Source organism: Olea europaea, chromosome 11 (genome assembly GCF_002742605.1).
Source record: "Olea europaea var. sylvestris chromosome 11, O_europaea_v1, whole genome shotgun sequence".
Classification (NCBI taxonomy): domain Eukaryota; kingdom Viridiplantae; phylum Streptophyta; class Magnoliopsida; order Lamiales; family Oleaceae; genus Olea; species Olea europaea.
In genome coordinates, this window is record NC_036247.1 from 16,506,278 (window position 1) to 16,528,049 (window position 21,772).

The window sequence follows — 21,772 nt, forward strand, 5'->3', positions numbered from 1 at the left end:
AAGGATTTGACATGTTGCTAACCATTTACTTATCATCATTTTGTGCATTGATACCATCATCAAGAATTGAGAATTCCTAGATGGAAGGGAATAAACTTTTTTCTCTGTAACACAGAATATTATCGACTTTCATATCGCAATATGTGTACACATTTGCCCCTGCCTACAGACTGCTATTGTAAATGTGCACCCATCTGTGTGCACTGCCAAAATTTGACTTGCATATTTATTCAGTAAATTAAATTAGTAGAGATGATTTTTCGAACAACATCATTTATGCCTATCTAGGAATGAAGTTAGCAGCAACTTTATAAAGTAATACAACAAGGGAATTCAATTTCTGTAAGCATAAATGTACAAGTAGAGGAGACAACAATAGATAACACGTTCTCAATAAGAGATACTACTATATTGTGGAAGACCGATTTCTCCAAAAGCAGGTCTCCATATCAACAATAGAAAGTGTATCATCTTGCGGGTAATAAAAAACAAAAATATTTGAAAGACTGATGACTTCAAGATGAAAATTACTGACCATAAATTTTTATGAAGAAAAAGCACTGTAATGGACAAGCTTTTAATATCTTAACCAGTTCAAGTGAAAGGAGATGGGCAAGGGGGAATATTAACTTCAAGAATTCCCTCGAGCATCTGGATGACTTTTCTCATGGTTGGCCTCAGAGATGAATCTTCTTGAATACACCAAATGCCAACCATCACAAACGTCTCTAGTCTTTTCTTGTCGTTTAAAGCTTCAGTGTCATTTTTAACCAAAGTATCTAGCGTTCCATCCTGAAAGCAGTCCCAAACCCAATCTGTAAGAATTGGATTTTCTCCCTCTCCAAATTCCAAATCTATCAGGCTTTTTCTGCATGTAATGATCTCTAGTAGTAAAACTCCGAAGCTATAAACATCAACTTTCGCGGTGACTTGAGTGTTTCTAAACCATTCGGGAGCAACATACCCTTTTGTACCTCTGATATTAGTGAGGGTACGACTCTGATTCATCATCAGAAGTTTTGCTAATCCGAAGTCTGAAATCCGAGCATTAAAATATTCATCAAGAAGTATATTCTGAGGCTTGATGTCGCAGTGGATGATTTGAGTGGTGCATTCTTCGTGTAAATACGCAAGTCCCCTGGCTATTCCCAGTGCAATTTGAATCCTTTGATTCCATTTCGGTTTCAGATCACCAAAAAGGAAACTTGCTAGAGTTCCGTTGTTCATGTACTCATACACCAACAGCCGATGAGGACCCTCTTCACAAAATCCAAGTAGGCGGACCAAATTCTTATGATGAGTTTGGCCTATGACATTCACTTCTGTTTTGAATTCTTTCTCAGTATCTTGAGCCACCCTATCCAGCTTTTTCACTGCCATGGTGCCATTGGACCCCGGCGGCATTACCCCTTTGTAGACAATTCCAAAAGCACCTCTCCCCAGTTCTTCCTTGAAACCATCTGTAGCTTGTGCGAGCTCTTTATAAGTAAAACACCGCAAATTCCCTGCTCCTGTATCATGAATTGGAAGGAAATTTGTGGTTTTTTTGTTGTAAAATAAGGAAAAATCCCAGACAAGCTGCCCCTACAAACATGAAGTTGACGAACAGAGAGCTGCCCAAGAGCACTGATCCCACAAGTATCAATGTTCCCTGGTCCTTTTTCATTTTTTTCTGGAGTTGGAGAATTCGGTCCTTGTACAGGAATATTACCTTTCCTGAACTTGAAAAAAGCCTTTGCATTAATTGCTTTGTCAAGTCTCCCATTAGACAGTGGCAGCTTCTTCTTCCAGCAGCTATTACTTCTGTAAATGGAAACAGCACAAAAACAATCATTCAGGCAGGCATTTTTACAGTCATCTTCTGTGAAAGGGGCTAGCTGCTCAAAATCCGAAAATGGCCAATCAGTATCCAAAACCTCCGACATTTCATATAGATCTTCGGCAGAACCCTTCTGATCATCTTCACCACAGATTGGAATAAACGGGGGATTGCAATCACTAAACGAGTTGTTTGGTTCAGAGAAAAAATAACGTGGAGGGCATTCGCAAATTGGTCTTCCATTTTCGGGTCTGCAGACACTGTTATACCCACAAGCCCCGCTGCCTTTTTCTCCGTTGATCATACATATGTTTCCTGGCCAAAATTCAGCTACAGTCCACCCTGGATCGCCGCTGAAACTCTTTGGATAATAATACGTTCTGAAAACTCCATCAAAATCAAGAGTTGCCCTATGATGATGATCCGAAGTTGTCGGAATTGAGCTCTCCGTCGTTAGGACTTTTCGTTCTCTGTTTCTCTTCAATACATAAAGCAAACCCCTTTCATTGAAGACCAGTTGATAACCAGAATTCGAATCATTTGCAGGATCAGAAGTTTGACTGTTGTAATACTCATCATCAAAACCCGAATTCGTCGGCACACTTCGAGTGTTAAGCACTAAATTCCCATCGCTACGCATGCGAAGATAAAATCTGCCTCGACTGAAATTCGTTTCAGACTTTCGCGAAACAAGCGTACCATTAATCGCAATTATTTGCGTAGGCAGCACTGTATCACTTGGATAATTGAAACTTTCCCATATCGAAACAGAATCACTGCCCATTAAAACAAAATTTCCAGCATCATTCAAAAATCCATGGGAAACATCATCAACAATATCATTAGTCCTCCATATAAGGCCGCCTTGAGGATCACGAAGCACCAGCCCACTTTGTGCATCAATCTCCACCCTCGAATCCCGTGGAATAGGATTTGTAACGTTTGGATACCATACTACGGTTTTCTCTGGTATTTTATTAAACCATATAGCAAGTTGAAACATATCATTGTTTTGAGGTTTCTGGAACCCAAACGCGAAATCTCCAGAAGGTGAAAGCCATGGAGTGGACCTCTCTGTTGCAAACAGACGGTTACCCGCAGTTATGTTACCATTGTTTTGAGAAAAGGTGCAGAGTGGGAGGAGAAATATTATCAAGAAGATGAAGATGAAGTTAAAGAGAGCATAAGCCATTGTTATTTGTTAGAGCAAATCTGGCACATAAAAATATCAAAGAAAACTTCCATGTATAAAGGATAGGGGATGGTTGTTTCTTGATTGAAGACCTTCGAGTCAACTCATACTTTCAATGTATGGTGTGGAAATTTTTTTCTAAACTTGTATATTTACAATAATAATTACGATGTACAACTTAAATGATTAATATAAAAAATATATATATTTAATTAAGTTATCAATCAAACACAATCATACAACGGTAAATTTGTGCTCAAACCTTATACACACCACCCGTCAAACCAAATTTGGGACCGCAAAGACCAATGCAACGATTGTAGTACAGGCCCCACCTCGTTTTCACTGAATCTATTTTTTAAGAGTAAATTAAAAGAAAAAAAAAGGAACATTTTCTCTACTCTCCCCAATCATTTCAATTCAGCTGAGGCCCCAATTCTTGATTGGGGGAACTCCAAAGACCTTTGTTCTTCCATTCCTTGCACTGAGAGGATGGTTTATTGAAGAAAATATGGTGATTTTGATTATTAAGGTAGAGCAACTGAGATAGAGGGAGGGAACAAAACCATATTCTTGGTCAAAATAGAAAGAAAAGGAATTGTGAAAATGAGAGCTTTTACTAGTAAACAGTTGAAAGACTTCGTCATTAATGTAGGAGTAGCAACTAATACCACCGCTGCATTTTGAGGAATTTTGAAAGATCAATGTCATCATTAATGATGAAAGCTAAATGGGAAGATGTGTACAATTGAATTTCCAAAAACAGGTGGACCAATGAAACTCCGACAACACAATATTTCATATACAATGCATGTTTGAGATCTTTTTGTGTAGAATGTATTTTTAAATAATAGATTAATAAAGAAAGTGTGATGAAAAGATAAGAAAAAAATTTGAATTTACTTTTAATATTATTTCATTAAAAAACGTGTGATGAAAAATAAGAGAGAGAGATAAAAATATATATCTTTGGAATAAAATAGGGGTCAAATAGGGGCACAATTGGACAAATGTAAACATATAAATATATTCAAGCTAGACGGAATGGGAGACACGGCACGACATAACGCAGTATAATATCCAAAGCGAATGATATTCACTTTCAAATTTTATCCATATGAAATGCATATTTTTGTAATTAGGTACTTGTTTGGTAGGAATTTTGATAATTGATTTTTTGAACGTTAAAGAAAAAATGAGTTCTATCTGTGAAAGAAGAATTTAAAAATGACGACTGTAATAGTAAAATAACGGTAAAAAAATTGATTTTAATTGAAATTTTAACTATACTAAACAAGCTCTACATATGCATATAACTTTAGAGGAAATTTCATCAAATGTCCATTTTTACTTAGTCATTTGCAAAAATGTCCATTATTGCAAACCGTTGCAAAAATTTCCAATTTGGAAAAATTTAGACCAAAATACCCTTATTAACAATTTTTAATTCCACACTAAGACAAAAAATGGACATTTTTGCAAAATTGTTATTGGCGAATAAAAATTTGACACATAACCTGCCATATTTATTTCAAAAGTATACATGTCAAATCACAATAAATGCTATATTTTTCGTTGACTCAAAAATGTCGAGAACGATATTTTCAAATGTCAAGAAATGTTATGTTCAAAATAAAATGTCATTCTAGACAAATGAAACGTTCAAATGTCGAGAATGACATATGTAATGTCGAGAATGTCACCGTGACACGGAGGTACTTGTCCGTGTCGCGGAGATGTGATTTTTTCAATTTTTTTTTTTAATGAAATAGTATTCAAATGTCGAGAATGACATATGTAATGTTGAGAATGTCTCCGTGACACAGAGGCAAATGTCGAGAATGTCTCCGTGACACAGAGATGTGATTTTTTTTTTTAAAGTATCATATTTTTTGCTTTCACGTTATTTTTTTAAAGTATTATATTTTCTTTTTTTTTTGTCGTCAAATTTATTTTAATGTAACTTTTCATGGAAGTCACTTCTCAAAATTCGTGACAAATTGATAAAAAAATCAAATGTCGAGAATGACATTTAAAATGTCGAAAATACCATTTCAAAATGTAACTTTTCATTAAGGGCATAATAGACAAATTGACACTAAATTCAAATGAATGGACACTTTTCAACTCATACCCTTAAAATTGGACATTCTTGAAAATGCCTCGTAACTTTATTAACAATGACTTTGACCATTTCGATGCAGCCTCATATTTCTCCATCGTTTTGTCGCAATCCAATCTTTTCCATTTTTGACTTTTTCGTTCTTTCTTTTCCTGCCACTATTTTCATGCAACCTCCCATTTCCCTATCATTTGCATCACCTTCTTCTGAATTTATGACTTTCTCGTTCTTCCTTTTCCTTTTACAATTTTCGTGCAACCTACCATTTTCCTGTTATTTCATTGCAATCCCTTTTTTTTTTTTTTTTTTTTTCAATTTACAACTTTTGCATTCTTTCTTTTCCTTTCCCACCTAACTATATAATAATTTCTCACCTGTCAAGTTTGAACTAGAAAGGATGTTAGAACATCTCCAAGAAATACATAATACTCTTTATTTTTACAGAATCAATGCTTAAAAAAAAATAATAATAATAATAAAATAAACAATAGTTCCCTACAAGAGACTTTCTATTCCAATTCTAGAGAGTGAAATTGGCTCTCCAAATTTGGAGAGTCAAAATCATTCTATATTTATTTTATAATTATTGCATTTAAGAAGTTAAGGAATTCAATACTGTATTTTTTAAATTATTCAAATTATATGTGAAATTATTGATCATTGACATATAAAAAATAAATAAATAAAAGATGGGAAGAAGGAATCTGCTCGATGAGGGGCTTGCGTCTAATTAGCTAGTTGGTGAGATCAGTTAATGTTCTTGAATTTCGAAATGGGAGTAAAATGATCTTAAAGTGTATAGGGCTTAATGTTCTCGAATTTCTTGCCTCTCCTCGAAAAGTTCAATTTTTTCAATCCTACCAAATTTTTCTTTGGGAAAAAAAATAATAAAAACCAAAATAGAGGGTATTGTTGAAGTATATAAAAAATTCTATCCTCTAAAATTAAATGTGCTCTCAATTATATGTGAGATGCTTCTTATAAATAGAAAATCCCATGAAGATAATAATAATAATTTTATTATCCAGATTGGACGTCACAAAGGCCAAATCAAATATTAGGCAACCAAAAATTTGAATATGAGACTTGTAAAACTTCAATTTTGGGCAATGAGAAGGAAGAAATAATTGTTCATTCAATTTTTCAACTTAAAACATTTAGAAACTCATTTGCAACGGCTTATTAGAACTTTCGTTCCTTTTACTTCAAGAATTTCTACAAGAAAATTAGTTATCTAGTCATCGTTTTCAAAACATGAATATGTTCCAAGTTATAAAAATTCACATTAGAATTCATGTCTTTTAATAAATGAGGGACATTCTTGGCATTATAATGAATTCCCTTTATCTGGTATTTTCCTTGAACCACAAAAAAATGCTTGATATTCATTATGGTCGCCTATCAGTTGGTAATCACAATTGCTAGTCCTCCGTCCCATTTATATAAGCTGATTTTTTTTTTGTCTCAATTATATTGTCATGTTTCTTTATTCAAAAATTTATTATTATTATTATTATTATTCATTTACTAATATAGTTATAATCAGTTTTCTCCACTTAATCGTGAAATTGTAAATATATATATATATATATATATATATATATAAGGTAAATTAGGAAAGTTTTCGACAAAAATTGATTTTCAATAACATTAAATGATATTCTTAATCTATGTGAAAAACAAAAACAATATATATAAATGAAACGGGAAGAGTATTTAATAAAGGAAAATTGGCACAAATGGTCCATAATGTATGTATGACCTTTTGTGCGCAAAATGGACCCTTGATAATGTTTCATTCTTGGCATTGATCCCCTTAACCTATTTTGTGTGCAGAAAGTCCTTTTCTGATGGTTTTAATTCATTCATTCTTGCTGTTAAAAGTATTTTTAATAAAAAGAAATTGATAACATTTATCTATTATACGCTTAAATAATTATTTGTGTAGAGTTTCTTAGTTTCCATATTTCTATGCAGTCATGGTCAAAACTTCCTGGACCAAAGAGAGAGAGAGAGAGAGACAATGAGTGAATGCTTTAAAAGCCTAGTCAACAATAATATTTGATAAAATAGCCTATAATCAATAACATTTAATAAAATAACTTTTAATTTATTTTATTATGTATTAAAAGTCTTAAATACTCTTCTTTTAAAAGAAAGAAGTTACAGTGACAGAGCCTGGGAGATCTGAATTCAGATCTAAGGCTGAGGTTGAGCCACCTCAGCACCCTGTTACAGGGCCTGGCCCCAAGCCCTGTCCATTTTGCATAAATGCTTTTGAAATGTCTCAAATGCCAAATTTCAAACCCAAATCTCCTCCTTTATTCTCACTTTTCATACCTCATTTTAAAAAAGCAACAAAATGACATGCTGCCTGTTTAAATGACTTAATGTCGTTTTAACTAATTTTGTGTTTGTTTCACTCTATTATATCTCACATCCACATGAAAAATTAATTTGAAGTCAAATTGAGACTCCATGACTAGAAATGACAAATTGTTATTATAAATGAATCGATGACGTTTTAACCAATTCCGTATCCGTTTCACTTTATATTCTCCCATACCCGCATGAAATAGACATTAATAAGTTTTCACTGTATTTAGACTAAAATCAAGACTCATTAACCCAAAATGCATGCTTCCGTTTTAAATGATTAGGTATCAATTCATCTAATTTTGTATTCGTTTCACATTACTTTCACTCGTATCCAATGTTTTGAAAAACGACCTAATCAACAACACGAAAAAGGGGAAGGGTCTAGTGTCAAAAGATTCAACCGAGGTTGAACCGGGATCGAACCGGATACAATAAATACATACAAAAATAACAAAATACAATGAAAACTATGATTTTTTTTTTATTTTCATATTAATAATTTATTCATTAGATTCATTATTCTATAATTTGTTAACATTTTTGTTATGCCACTATTCCACATTGAAAGTTTATGAAACCATTGGAGAAAAGAATGCACTATCTCACATTGAAAGTTTATAAAACCATTTGAGAGTGGTGCATTTATAAAAGGAATATGCTATCTAATATTTCGCTATGGGTCTTTGAATTGTTGTTTATGAAGCCCATTCATTAAGTTGAAATTTTTTAAACTAAATAAAAAAATTGGGAAAACCACAAAACCACAACCGATTTACGGTTAAACCGGCCAATTCAGTGGATTTTTAAGCAGTTTTGTCACAAGCGGTTAACCGGGCCAATCATGCCCAATTTTGGGCCCGATTCCTAGTTTTATCGTGAATCGGCTGAGCCGAGCTAGCTTTGATAACATTGCTCGTATCTACATAAAAAGAACAAATATAAATTTTCATTACATTTGGACACCAGTGTCAATAAGAAGTTCACACAATAATGACCAGTACTATTGTTTAGTGAGTGAACTACACTAGACTTAACTCTGAACAAAGGTAAGTAACCCAAATTCGATTATATTCCAATTATGTGATAAGATATTCAAGAAATCATATAATTTTATTTGTGTAAATCTTCTATTATGTTTCATGATATCATCAATTAATTGAAGTAAAATCAAGACTTTGTAATCCAACACGGCATGTTATCATTTTAAACTGTTGAATGTCATTTCAACTATTTTTATGATTGTTTCAATTTATGTTCACTAGTATCCATATGAAAATGATCGACTCAAGGTTTTCACTACATTTTGTTATCAAGGTTGATGCAAAAGTTCACTTGATATTGATCAATAATATTGTTCCGCGAGTAAATTACATCGTTATGAACAAAAGTAATCCAAATTTCATTATATTTTAATTAAGAGATAAAATAGTAAAATACTCAACAAGTTAACTCATTTAACTTGTATCAATCTTCTAAAATGTTTCAAGATATGAACTAATTTTGGAGTGAAATAAATATTTCCTAATCCTAAATGGCATGTTGTCATTTTCAACGACTAGATACTGTTTCAACTATTTGCCTGTTCATTTTATTTTAGCTTCACTCGTGTCCATATATAACTGAAAGAATGTAAGTTTTCACTATATTTGGAAAACAAGATCGATAAAAAAGTTTACCCGACAGTGATTAACAATATTGTTTAGAGCAAAATACAATAGACTTGATGCTCAAAAAATTAGCTTGTTCAACTTGTATAAGTTTTCTAAAATTTTCAAAAATATGATCGACTAATTTTAAAATGAAATTGAGACCCTGTGATCCAAAAAGATTAGATGTCGTTCCAGTGTTTTTTTTTTTCTGCTCATTTCACTTTATGTTCACTCGTATCTAAATAAAAGTGAAAGAGTTCAAGCTTTTACTATATTTGAAAACCTCCATTTTTTTTTTTTTTTTTTTTTGCTCATTTCACTTTATGTTCACTTGTATCTAAATAAAAGTGAAAGAGTTCAAGCTTTTACTATATTTGAAAACCACGGCCATTATAAAATTCACGCAACAGTTATCAACATTATTGTTGCATGAGTAAAATACACTAGACTTCACCACGAACAAAGGTAAGTAAATCAAATTTCATTATATTCCAATTATGAGGTAAGACTCTCAACTAATTAACTTGTTTAACTTGTACAAGACATCTAAGATGTTTCAAAATATGATCGACTAGTTTTGAAGTGACACTGAGTGTAACAACCTAAATCTTGAAATTTGAAATTAGGACAAAAACAACAATGTTCCTTTTATTTCTTTCAAAAATTCGAGTTAGATTAAAATTTCTTAATTGTCTTTTAACTTTATAGTTACTCTTACATTCTATTACATGTTCTAAAATTTATTGATAACAATTGATTTAAGGAGATAACTTTGATTTGTTAAACAGTGAAACTAAAATGCAAGGTTCAAATGAATATCAACTTACATTAAAGTAGTTAAATTCAACAATGCACTACCCAACAATCAAGCTTAGCTGGACCATTTATCCGATACACAATTTTATGAATTTTTTATAGTATTTTCTAAATTCATTCAATTACAACATAGTAAAATTTTAGAATTTTTTGAGATCATTTAGGCACTCCAATAGACACTCAAACATGCAAGGAACTGTTCTAAGGTACACTAAATTTAGCACACGGAAAATGTCATAACTTATCCTACCGTCCTTCAATTGACTTGATCCCAAAGCCAAGTTTTGTCAAAACATTCATAGAATTCCATTCAAAATGACGTGACAAAGTTCCATCAGTAAACTGAAAATTTTTGTTGACAAGTCTAACGTTTAATCTTAACTTCTTTAATTATATGCACACTTAAACTAAATAAGAATTTAAATGTTCAAATCGGGAAAAAGAACTAAGGAAACTTAAAGAAAATAAACTAACATCTTTTAAAAATCAACATAAGTTACACAACTAGTAAGAACTAGAAACTCTTCAAATGTGACAAACTACACAAATGAAGCACATTTATCCCTTTGGATCATCCGCAATCCATGTATATCCCACTTTTTCAACCAATCGTTGAATTCAAAAAAATATGTTAACGTAGAACATGTTAGCTTTAAGCTCAGTAGGACTAATATAATATGGTGCAACCTTTTGGTCATAAACATATATACATATATACAAAATGATAGGAAAGAATTTAACATTTCACGTAGATGAGTACTGACAAATTATGATTCCAACGAATCCTTTGGGGTTATAGAAACCGGCTATGGCCATATATAAACCACTTTATTCATAGCTTCAAAAATTCTAATGCACATCTCAAGCATACGTATATATACATATTAAACAAAAATGGTAAATACTTAGCACCACTTACTTTGATTTTCTTAAACTATAAAGGAACAAAATGTGTAAAAACATTTCTCCTTCACACTCTTGCAATTCCTTTGAATTTAACTTAACATAAAAAACATTTTTGAAAAAAAAAAAAAGATTAAATTCGAATTTGAAGAGGGGGACGGTGAAAAAGTGACTTTCTCTTCTTGAAACCTCCATTTTTAGTGAAAAAATAAATGGAAGAGTTATATTATCATTAACCTTATTAAATTAAGTCTTTAGCTAGGAATTTAATGAGTTTTAAGCTCATAAAAAATAATTCTTATAAAATGTTTTATAAAATATTTACACAATGAAAAACAGAAGAATATGAATTATTCATATGATTTGTAACCTATTTCTATGAATGCCCACTAATAAAATAATTATTTCATCCAATTAACTTTATATAATTATTCTTAATATGCAAAATGGGGAGTTTTTAACTCAAAAATAATTTTATAAAAATATTTTATAAAAACATTTGCATAGTGATTTGAACATTAGTTGCCTATGTGAAATATTATGCAAATGACCATTATGATAATCTAGTTATTCATTAATTTTTTGTAATCAAATTTACTTAAAATTAATTCTTAAATCGTTGGTCATCTAAATAAGTTATGGCTTGGGCTATCATAATTTTAAATGGACTGAGCTTCCAAAGCTTATTTCTTAAATGAAGTGATTAACCAAGTTAAAAGTATAAAATTCGGAACCTTACATCTCTCACACCTTAAAAAAAAATTCGTCATCAACATTACCTTATATTAAATGAACAATGTCGTATATTTGTCTTTAATTTCTACTTCTGCTTCCCAAAATACTTTTCTTTATCCCATGATGTCGCCACTAAACCTTGACTAATGGAATTTTTTTAGTCCTTAATTTATGTACATTTCTATCCAAAATACCAGTTGGAACTTTTTGGTAAGATAAGTCTTTTGAACATCTAATATTTGATAATTCATCGTGACTTGGATCATGCACATATTTTCTTTTTTATCATGGACACTTAAAATGCATCATGCACAATATAAAGTTTAAATGGTAGAGCTAACTGATACGCTATGTTACCAACCTTCTCAAAAATTTCAAGAGATCTTATATAACGCTTCAACTTACATTTCTAACCAAACCTTGTTACACCCTTCATAGGTGCCACTTTTAAGCACACAACATATCTTCCAATATCTAAATAGTTCTTTTGGATTGACCACCTGATTGAGGGTAGTAAGTTGTACTAAAATTTAATTTCATTCCCAATGCTCCATATAAGCTTTTCCAGAATTAAGAGGTCTCTATCCAAAACAATGTATAATGCGACCTGACTATCTCTATAATATATTGCTAAGCAAATTGATCTATACTAAACATCATTTTCACTGGCAAAAAGCGAGATGTCTTCGTCAATAGATCAATAATTATCCAATTGGCATTATTTTCCTTCACTGACTTCAGAAAACTAACTACAAAATCCATGGAAATATATTCCCATTTCCATTCTAGTATTTCCATAGGATTTAGTAAACCTCAAGGTCTTTGATGCTTTGCTTTCACTTATTGACAAACCATGCATTTATTGACAAAAACTCCAATATATTTTTTCTTGCTCCTCCACCAAAATATATCTCAAAGTCTCAATACATCTTTGTACCACTAGAATGAATGGCATACAGGGTGGAGTAAGCTTCTTCTAAAATTTTCATTCTCAATTCCTCATCCTTAAGCATACAAAGCCTTCCTTTGAACTTTAATGCCTTATCTAATGACACCTCAAAATCCTTCTTTTTATCTTATTCAACCTCACTTCTAATTTTTAGGAGAAATTGATCACTATCTTGCGGTTCAATAGTTTGATCTTTAAGATTTGGTTCGAATAATGAAAATCGATATTTGAGTTGTAATTTGATTCGCAAAAACAACAACCTCAATTTTCATCTTCTCGAACTCTTTAACCAACTGATTTTCGTCTAACAGCAAAAATGCCAACTGATCTCCTGATTTCCTATTTAAGGCATCTCCAACCACATTAACTTTACCATGATGTTAAAGTATAGTAAAATCATAATTCTTTACCTGCTCTAACCATCTCCTTTGTCTCATATTCAAGTCCTTCTGGGTGAAAAAATATTTAAGACTTTTATGATCTGTATAAATCTTACACTTACTTCCACATAGATAGTGCCGCCATAACTTCAATGCATAAACCACCGCCACAAGTTCAAGGTCATGCATCGGGTAAATTTGCTTATGTTGTTTTAATTGTCTTAAAGCATAAGCTACCACCTTTTCATACTTTTTATTAGGACACACCTTAAGCCTTGATGAATGCATCGCTATAGATCACAAAACCCTCCTATCTTTCCAAAATTGTTAACACTAGTGCCATGACCAATTGACGTTTCAACTCTTGGATAATTAGTTCACAGTTATCCGACCAATGAAATTTTACTCCCTTTCGAGTTAACTGAGTCATTGGTCCATCTATCTTAAAGAAGCCTTTAATAAATCTCCAATAATTGCCAATTAAACGTAGAAAACTTCAAACATTGCCAGCATTAACTAGTCTATTCTATTTAATTACTGCCTCTACTTTAACTGGGTTAACTTCGACCCCATGACTAGCCAAAATTCACACTTTTTGAGCTTAGCATATAACTTTAAACCACCGCCACAAGTTCAAGGTCATGCATCGGGTAAATTTGCTTATGTTGTTTTAATTGTCTTAAAGCATAAGCTACCACCTTTTCATACTTTTTATTAGGACACACCTTAAGCCTTGATGAATGCATCGCTATAGATCACAAAACCCTCCTATCTTTCCAAAATTGTTAACACTAGTGCCATGACCAATTGACGTTTCAACTCTTGGATAATTAGTTCACAGTTATCCGACCAATGAAATTTTACTCCCTTTCGAGTTAACTGAGTCATTGGTCCATCTATCTTAAAGAAGCCTTTAATAAATCTCCAATAATTGCCAATTAAACGTAGAAAACTTCAAACATTGCCAGCATTAACTAGTCTATTCTATTTAATTACTGCCTCTACTTTAACTGGGTTAACTTCGACCCCATGACTAGCCAAAATTCACACTTTTTGAGCTTAGCATATAACTTTTCTTTTCTTTGAGTTTCTAACACTATTCTAAGATGTTCTTGATGTTAATCTTTATCTCGCGAGTATATCAAAATATCGTTAACACAAGACTATGACAGACCGATTCAAAAATTTATGAAATGCCCTATTCATCAATCCATAAACACCACAGGAGCATTGGTTAGACCAAAAGGCATCATAATAAATTTGTAGTGGCCATACCGAGTCCAAAAAGCTGACTTTGGTATATCACTTGATATAGTCTTTAGCTGATGATATCTTGATCGTAAATCAATCTTAAATAACACTTTCGCTCCTCTCAACTAGTCAAACAAATCTTCTATTCTCGGCAGAGGATATTTGTTTTTAATGGTAAGTTTATTCAATTTACGGTGGTCTATGCACATTCCCATGATATCGTCTTTTTTCTTAACAAACAACGCTGGTGTCCTCATAGAGAGACAATGGGTCGAATAAATCCATTATCTAACAATTCTTGAATCCGAATTTAATTCTTCTAACTCCTTTGGTGCCATTCAATTCGATACAATGCTTTAGATAATGGTGCTGCTTCAGAAACCAAATCCATCGCAACTCAATTTTTCATGAAATTGATGAAAATTCCCCTGCTTAACATGGTCAAAATATCAATTTTTTTGCAAAATCTTGGTTAACTAATGGCCGTTTTCATCCATTTTCATTCCAGTTGTATATTTATAAAAGATTAGGGGTCTTCATTGACACAAACTGAAAGTTTGGATAAAGTTTACAAAAAATTGAAAAGGTTAACGACCTTTGCTGCAATTTTCCCATAAAAAATACTAACGAAAAAAATTATATTATAATTAAAATATTACTTATAAGATAAAAAATTATTTTAGTGTAAAAATCTTAGTAAAAATAATAATAATAATAATAAATAAATAAATAAACCAACTGATAAATAAAAACTCACTTATGTGTAAAAATTATTTAAAAGTACAAAATTAACTTATAATTATAAAGTTTATAAATAACTAAGAAATACTAACATAAAATTTTAAGTAAATGTTTAGCCTTTTAAGTTAAATATTAACGTATAAGTAAAAGATTACATATAAGTAAAATATTACTTATGAGTAAAAATTTCTAGCATGAAACCATAAACTCAAAATTTCAATAAAGGCCATACTTGCGACTAGGGTTGGCAATGGGCCGAGCCGGCCACGAGCTCGGCTCGTGCTCGTGGCGAGCCAAGCCGAGCTCGGGCTCGGCTCGTTGAAATTGGGCGAGCTCGTGGCTCGTCCGAGCTCGTGGGCCGAGCCGAGCTTCTGCTCGTGGGCTCGCCTTTTTTTTTTTAATAAAAGAATAGAGTTTTAAAAATAAAAAGTGTTAAAAAAATACAAATACTTTAACGAAAACAAGTTTTTATTTTTCTTATTTATATTATATTGTAATTTGTAATACTTTTTATAAAGTATAAAATATTTATATAATGAAAACGAATTATTTTTTGAAATACATTTACAAAAAATATATATTTTTGATTTCTTTTTAAAGTTAATAAAGAATAGAGTTTTAAAAATAAAAAGTGTTAAAAAATACAAATAATTTAACGAAAACAAGTTTTTATTTTTTTTTATTTATATCATATTGTAATTTGTAATACTTTTTATAAACTATAAAATATTTATATAATGAAAACGAATTATTTTTTGAAATACATTTACAAAAAATATTTTTTTATTTCTTTTTAAAGTTAATAAAATGTAAACCCTCCTCCTTTATCCGGGCTTGGGACCAGCTATATCAATTTTAAATAAGCGGAGTTAAAAATTGTACACGAACAACTTGTTGTAACATGTACAATTTTTTAAAAAAAATTAAATTTAACGATTAAAAAATAAAAAAATTTGATTAATATAATTAAATCAAATATCACTTACCTGACGACATACAATTTCAACGTATTTATCTTGTAGTCGAAAATGAGTGTCCTGCCAATCCTTCACACACATTAACGCTTCCAAAATATCTTCTTTCAGTCGGCTCCTGACATCGATCAAAACCCTTTTACCTGCACTAAAAGTAGATTTCGAAGCAATAGTGCTAACCGGAGGTGTCAATAGATCTTTCGTAATTGCAAAAACAATTTGCCAACGTCTTTCATACTTTCGCCAGAATTCAATTACTTCTTCTGAAATTTTTTTAATTGTTCTGTCTGTTGGCATATTATGATTGAAATAATCAATTAATTCGACAGGCATCGCATTTTGAGTTTCGACCGATGTTTGATGAGATGCAGATGTAGACGACATGACACTAGATGAACACATTGCAGTTGCATTATATCTAAATATATTAATGTCCTGAAATAAATTCATTATGTCCGCAGTATCTTCTTCAGTTTCAACAGAAGGAGTAGGTGCAACAGAGGGTACCCGACTAACATTCGCACCCATTCTTTCCGCATATAAATCATACATTCCACATAATGTTTGCTCTAAATTCTTATAGGTGATAGGTGTATCAAGCATTAAAACTTTATTGACTTGATCAATTACGTATTTAGTTTTCGAAATATTATATTGGGAGTCCATTGCGCATACTAAAGGAAATAACATAGGCAGCTCTTCCCAATATTTTCTAAACTTTAATTCCATAACAATTAAAATTTCACTAAAAGTAGGATCATTTTTATATTTATGGAATGTTCTTGCAATTATATAAAGGCGTTCAAGCACCATACAGCTTGTGGGATAATAAACGTTGGATAAAATCTTTGTGGTCTCATAAAAAGATGTCAAAAATCGTTTAACTTTCAAAACTAAAATCCAATCGGATTCATTTAACATACCATTGTCATCACTTCTAACATGTCTATTGTTATAAAAGTCAGTTATTAAATTTTCGAAACCTTCACATGATTTTAATAGCAAGTATATAGAGTTCTATCTATGACCTACGTCGCTAACAAATGTTTTATCAATCATCACCCCTAGTTCGGCACAGAAATCTTCAAATGCTTATTTTCTAATAGGAGAGATCGTAATATATACTAATGCATTCTTAATCCTTTGAAGTTCATCCTTTATATGTTTTAAACCATCTTGCACAATTAAATTCAAGATATGACACACACAACGAATATGAAACAAATACCCATCAAAATCAGGTTAAAGTATCCTACACAATTTATCGACGCCTACCTTATTAACACTAACATTATCAAAAGTAAAAGATCGAATTTTACTCTCACAATGATATTCTCTAATAATACTGATAATAGCATTATATATATTATTAGCATTGTGAGAAAATTCAATAATTCTAAAAGCAATAATTTTCTTATGTATGCACTAAAGTGGATCTATATAGTGTGCGGTTGCAGCTATATATGCTCTTTTATTAACCCCTTCCCATATATCAGAAGTTAAGGATATAACACCCCTATATTGTTGAAAATCCATAATTAATTGTTGTTTTGAATTATTGAAATAATTTATTGTATCGGCACGAAGAGTGTTTCGACTTACTCCAACGTACCTCGGTTGTAGATATTCTTTCATAAACGAGACGAAGTGTTGGTTGTCTGCAATAGCCAGAGGCAACTCAGTGGCGGTAACAAATTTCACCATTTCGGTTCGAGTCTCGTCCTCCGAATACACCCACGTGGATAGGGGTGAAGTTGTAGAACCGGCGCCTGGACTGCCAAATTGTAATTGTGTTTGACCAGCTGGAAGAAATCCATGTCTGGCTGCACATGATTTATAGTGGTGATTGAGATGAATGGTACCAATTCCTTTTTGCTATGCCAATCTTTGTTGGTAGTATTTACATACTGCTTTAGATTTTGCAAGGCCATTAACGACTTTTCCCATTGAAATCAACTTAAAGTGATCCCAACATTTTGCTTATTTTTTGGCCTTTCGCTTTCCCCTCGCTCTGGGATAAATTGCTGATCTTCATCTTCATGTTCCGCTTCGGGAACGTGAATATCATCCAAATCAATTGGAGTGTGGCTTCCCTGACCGTGAATGTGAACATCTTCAGGTATCGGTATGTCATTTAGACCGGCAAATTCATTTGGAAATTGACTTTGCGACTTCCTAGGCGATTCTCCATGATGTAGCAGTGGCTCACATCCTGTATCGAATAAGTTTTTAACAAATGAACGTTGATCCATTTCTGTGATTGTTTATGATGAAATCTTGACTAGATGAATATAAATGTAGTGAGATTGTGAGAATTGAAAATTGGAAGAATTGAAATTGTAACTAATAAATTGTAAAAATTGAATTGATATTTTATATTTTGTAGCATAAGAGAGTAAAAACTCGATAATTGATAAAATAAAAGAGAGTTGAGAGGGTTGTAATCTTGAAAGAGCAATTGATATGAAAAAAATCTTTGGGGTTAGGGGGTATTTATAGTAAAAAAAGGGGGGGAGGGGGGAATAAAAAAAAAATTAAAATTCAGTGACCAAACGGTCACGGGCTTGACGAGCCACGAACCCGACTCGTGGTTCGTTATTTTTAACGAGGGCTCGTGGCTCGTCTAAATGGCGAGTTGAGCCCCGGCGAGGCCCGCTCAGTTCGTGAGCCGCCCACGAGCCTCTTTTCAACGAGACGAGCTGACTCGGCCCAAATGACATCTCTACTTGCAACTCTATTTTTTGAAAAAATTTCAACATTGATGAATAATAAACTGTCAAGTATGGATAGGGATGTTAATTGGGCCGAGCTGGCTCGGCTCGTGAAAAATGAGCTTGTGGGCGGCTCGGGCTCATGAAATCACGAGCTCGAGGCCCGCTCGGCTCGCCGTGTAGACGAGCCGCTCGTAGCTCGTCTAGCCTAGCTTGTTCAGTGACCGTTCTGGTCATTGAACTTTTCACTGAACAAAAGTTCAGTCTGGTCACTGAACTTTTTTTTCCCCCTCATTTTTTTACTATAAATACCCCCTTCCCCCAAAATTTTTTTTTCATATCAATCTCTTCCAAGATTACAACTCTCTCAAGTCTCAACTATCTTTTATTATATCAATTATCGAATTTTTACTCTCTTGTACTGCAAAATATACAATATCAATTCAATTTTTTCAGTTTATTAGTTACAATTTCATTTCATCCAATTCTCAATTCTCACAATCTCACTACATTTATATTCATCTAGTCAAGATTTCATCATAAACAATCACAGAAATGGATCAACGTTCATTTGTTAAGAGCTTGTTCGATACAGGATGTGAGCCATTGCCACATCATGGAGAATTGCCTAGTACGCCGCAAAATCAATTTCCAAATGAATTTGTCGGTCTAAATGACATACCGATACCTGAAGATTTCACATTCACGGTCAGGGAAACCACATTCTAATTGATTTGGATGATATTAACGTTCCCGAAACAGAACATGAAGATGAAGATCAGCAATTAAATATCCCAGATGCGAGGGGAAAGCGAAAGGTCAAAAAATAAGCAAAATGTTGGGATCACTTTAAGTTGATTTCAACGGGAAAAGTCGTTGATGGCCTTACAGAATCTAAAGCAGTTTGTAAATACTGCCAACAAAGATTGGCATGACAAAAAGGAATTGGTACCACTCATCTCAATCGCCACTACAAATCATGTGCAGCCAGACATGGACTTCTTCCGGCTGGTCAAACACAATTACAATTTGACAATCCAGGCGTCGGTTCTACAACTTCACCCCTATCCACGTGGGTGTATTCGGAGGATGAGACTCGAACTGGAATGGTGAAATTTGTTGCCGCCACTGAGTTGCCTCTGGCTATTATAGACAACCAACACTTCGTCTCGTTCGTGAAAGAATATCTACAACCGAGGTACGTTGGGGTAAGTCGAAACACTTTTCGTGCCGATACAATAAATTATTTCAATAATTCAAAACAACAATTAATTATGGATTTGCAATAATATGGGGGTGTTATATTCTTAACTTCTGATATATGGGAAGAGGTTAATAAAAGAGCATATATAGCTGCAACCGCACACTATATAGACCCACTTTGGTGCATGCATAAGAAAATTATTGCTTTTAGAATTATTGAATTTCCTCACAATACTAATAATATATATAATTTTATTATCAGTATTGTTAGAGAATATCATTGTGAGGGTAAAATTTGATCTTTTACTTTTGATAATACTAGCGTTAATAAGGTAGTCGTCGATAAATTGTGTAGGGCACTTCAACCTGATTTTGGTGGGTATTTGTTTCATATTCGTTGTGTGTGTCATATCTTGAATTTAATTGTGCAAGATGGTTTAAAACATATAAAGGATGAACTTCAAAAGATTAGGAATGCATTAGTTTATATTACGATCTCTCCTAGTAGAAAATAAGCATTTGAAGATTTTTGTGCCAAACTAGGGGTGATGACTGCTAAAACATTTGTTAGCGACGTAGGTCATAGATGGAACTCTACATATTTGCTATTAAAATCATGTGAAGGTTTTGAAAATTTAATAACTGACTTTTATAAAATAGACATGTTAGAAGTGATGATGATGGTATGTTAAATGAATCCGATTGGATTTTAGCTTTGAAAGTTAAACGATTTTTGACATTTTTTTATGAGACTACAAAGATTTTATCCGGCATTTATTATCCCACAAGTTGTATGGTGCTTGAACGCCTTTATATAATTGCAATAACATTCCATAAATATAAAAATGATCCTGCTTTTAGTGAAATTTTAATTGCTATGGAATTAAAGTTTAGAAAATATTGGGAAGAACTGCCTATGTTATTTCCTTTAGCATGCGCAATGGACCCCCGATATAATATTTAGGGAAATAAATACGTAATCGATCAAATCAATAAAGTTTTAATACTTGATACACCTATTACCTATAAGAATTTAGAGCAAACATTATGTGGAATGTATGATTTATATGCGGAAAGAATGGGTGCAAATGTTAGTCGGGTACCCTCTACTGCACCTACTCCTTCTGCTGAAAGTGAAGAAGATGCTGCGGAAATAATGAATTTATTTCAGGGCATTAATACATTTAGATATGATGCAACTGCAATGTATACATCTAGTGCCATGTCGTCTACATCTGCATCTCATTAAATATCGACCGAAACTCAAAATGCGATGCCTACTGAATTAATTGATTATTTCAATCATAATATGCCAACAGACAGAACAATTAAAAAAACTTCAGAAGAAGTAATTGAATTCTGGCGAAAGTATGAAAGACGTTGGCCAATTGTTTCTGCAATTACGAAAGATCTATTGACATCTTCGGTTAGCACTGTTGTTTCGGAGTTTGCTTTTAGTGCAGGTAAAATGGTTTTGACTGATATCAGGAGCCGACTGAAAAAAGATATTTTGGAAGCGTTAATGTGCGTAAAGGATTGACAGGACGCTCATTTTCGACTATAAGATAAATACGCTGAAATTGCATATCGTCAAGTAAGTGATATTTGATTTAATTATATTAATCAAATTTTTTATTTATTTTTTAATCGTTAAATTTAATTTTCTTTAAAAAATTGTACACGTTACAACAAATTATTCGTGTACAATTTTTAACTCCACCAACTTAAAATTAATGTAGCCGGTCCCAAGCCCGGATAAAGGAGGAGGGTTTATATTTTATTAACTTTAAAAAGAAATCAAAAATAATATTTTTTAAATGTATTTCAAAAAATATTTCGTTTTCATTATATAAATATTTTATACTTTATAAAAAGTATTACAAATTACAATATGATGTAAATAAAAAAAATAAAAACTTGTTCTCGTTAAATTATTTGTATTTTTTAA

The 21,772-nt window shown here is 32.3% G+C and overlaps 1 pseudogene; it reads right to left on the reverse strand.

The window, feature by feature from the left end:
- Positions 1-316: 316 nt before the first annotated feature.
- On the reverse strand, positions 317-3,122 carry LOC111403597 (annotated as a pseudogene).
- Positions 3,123-21,772: the final 18,650 nt, after the last annotated feature.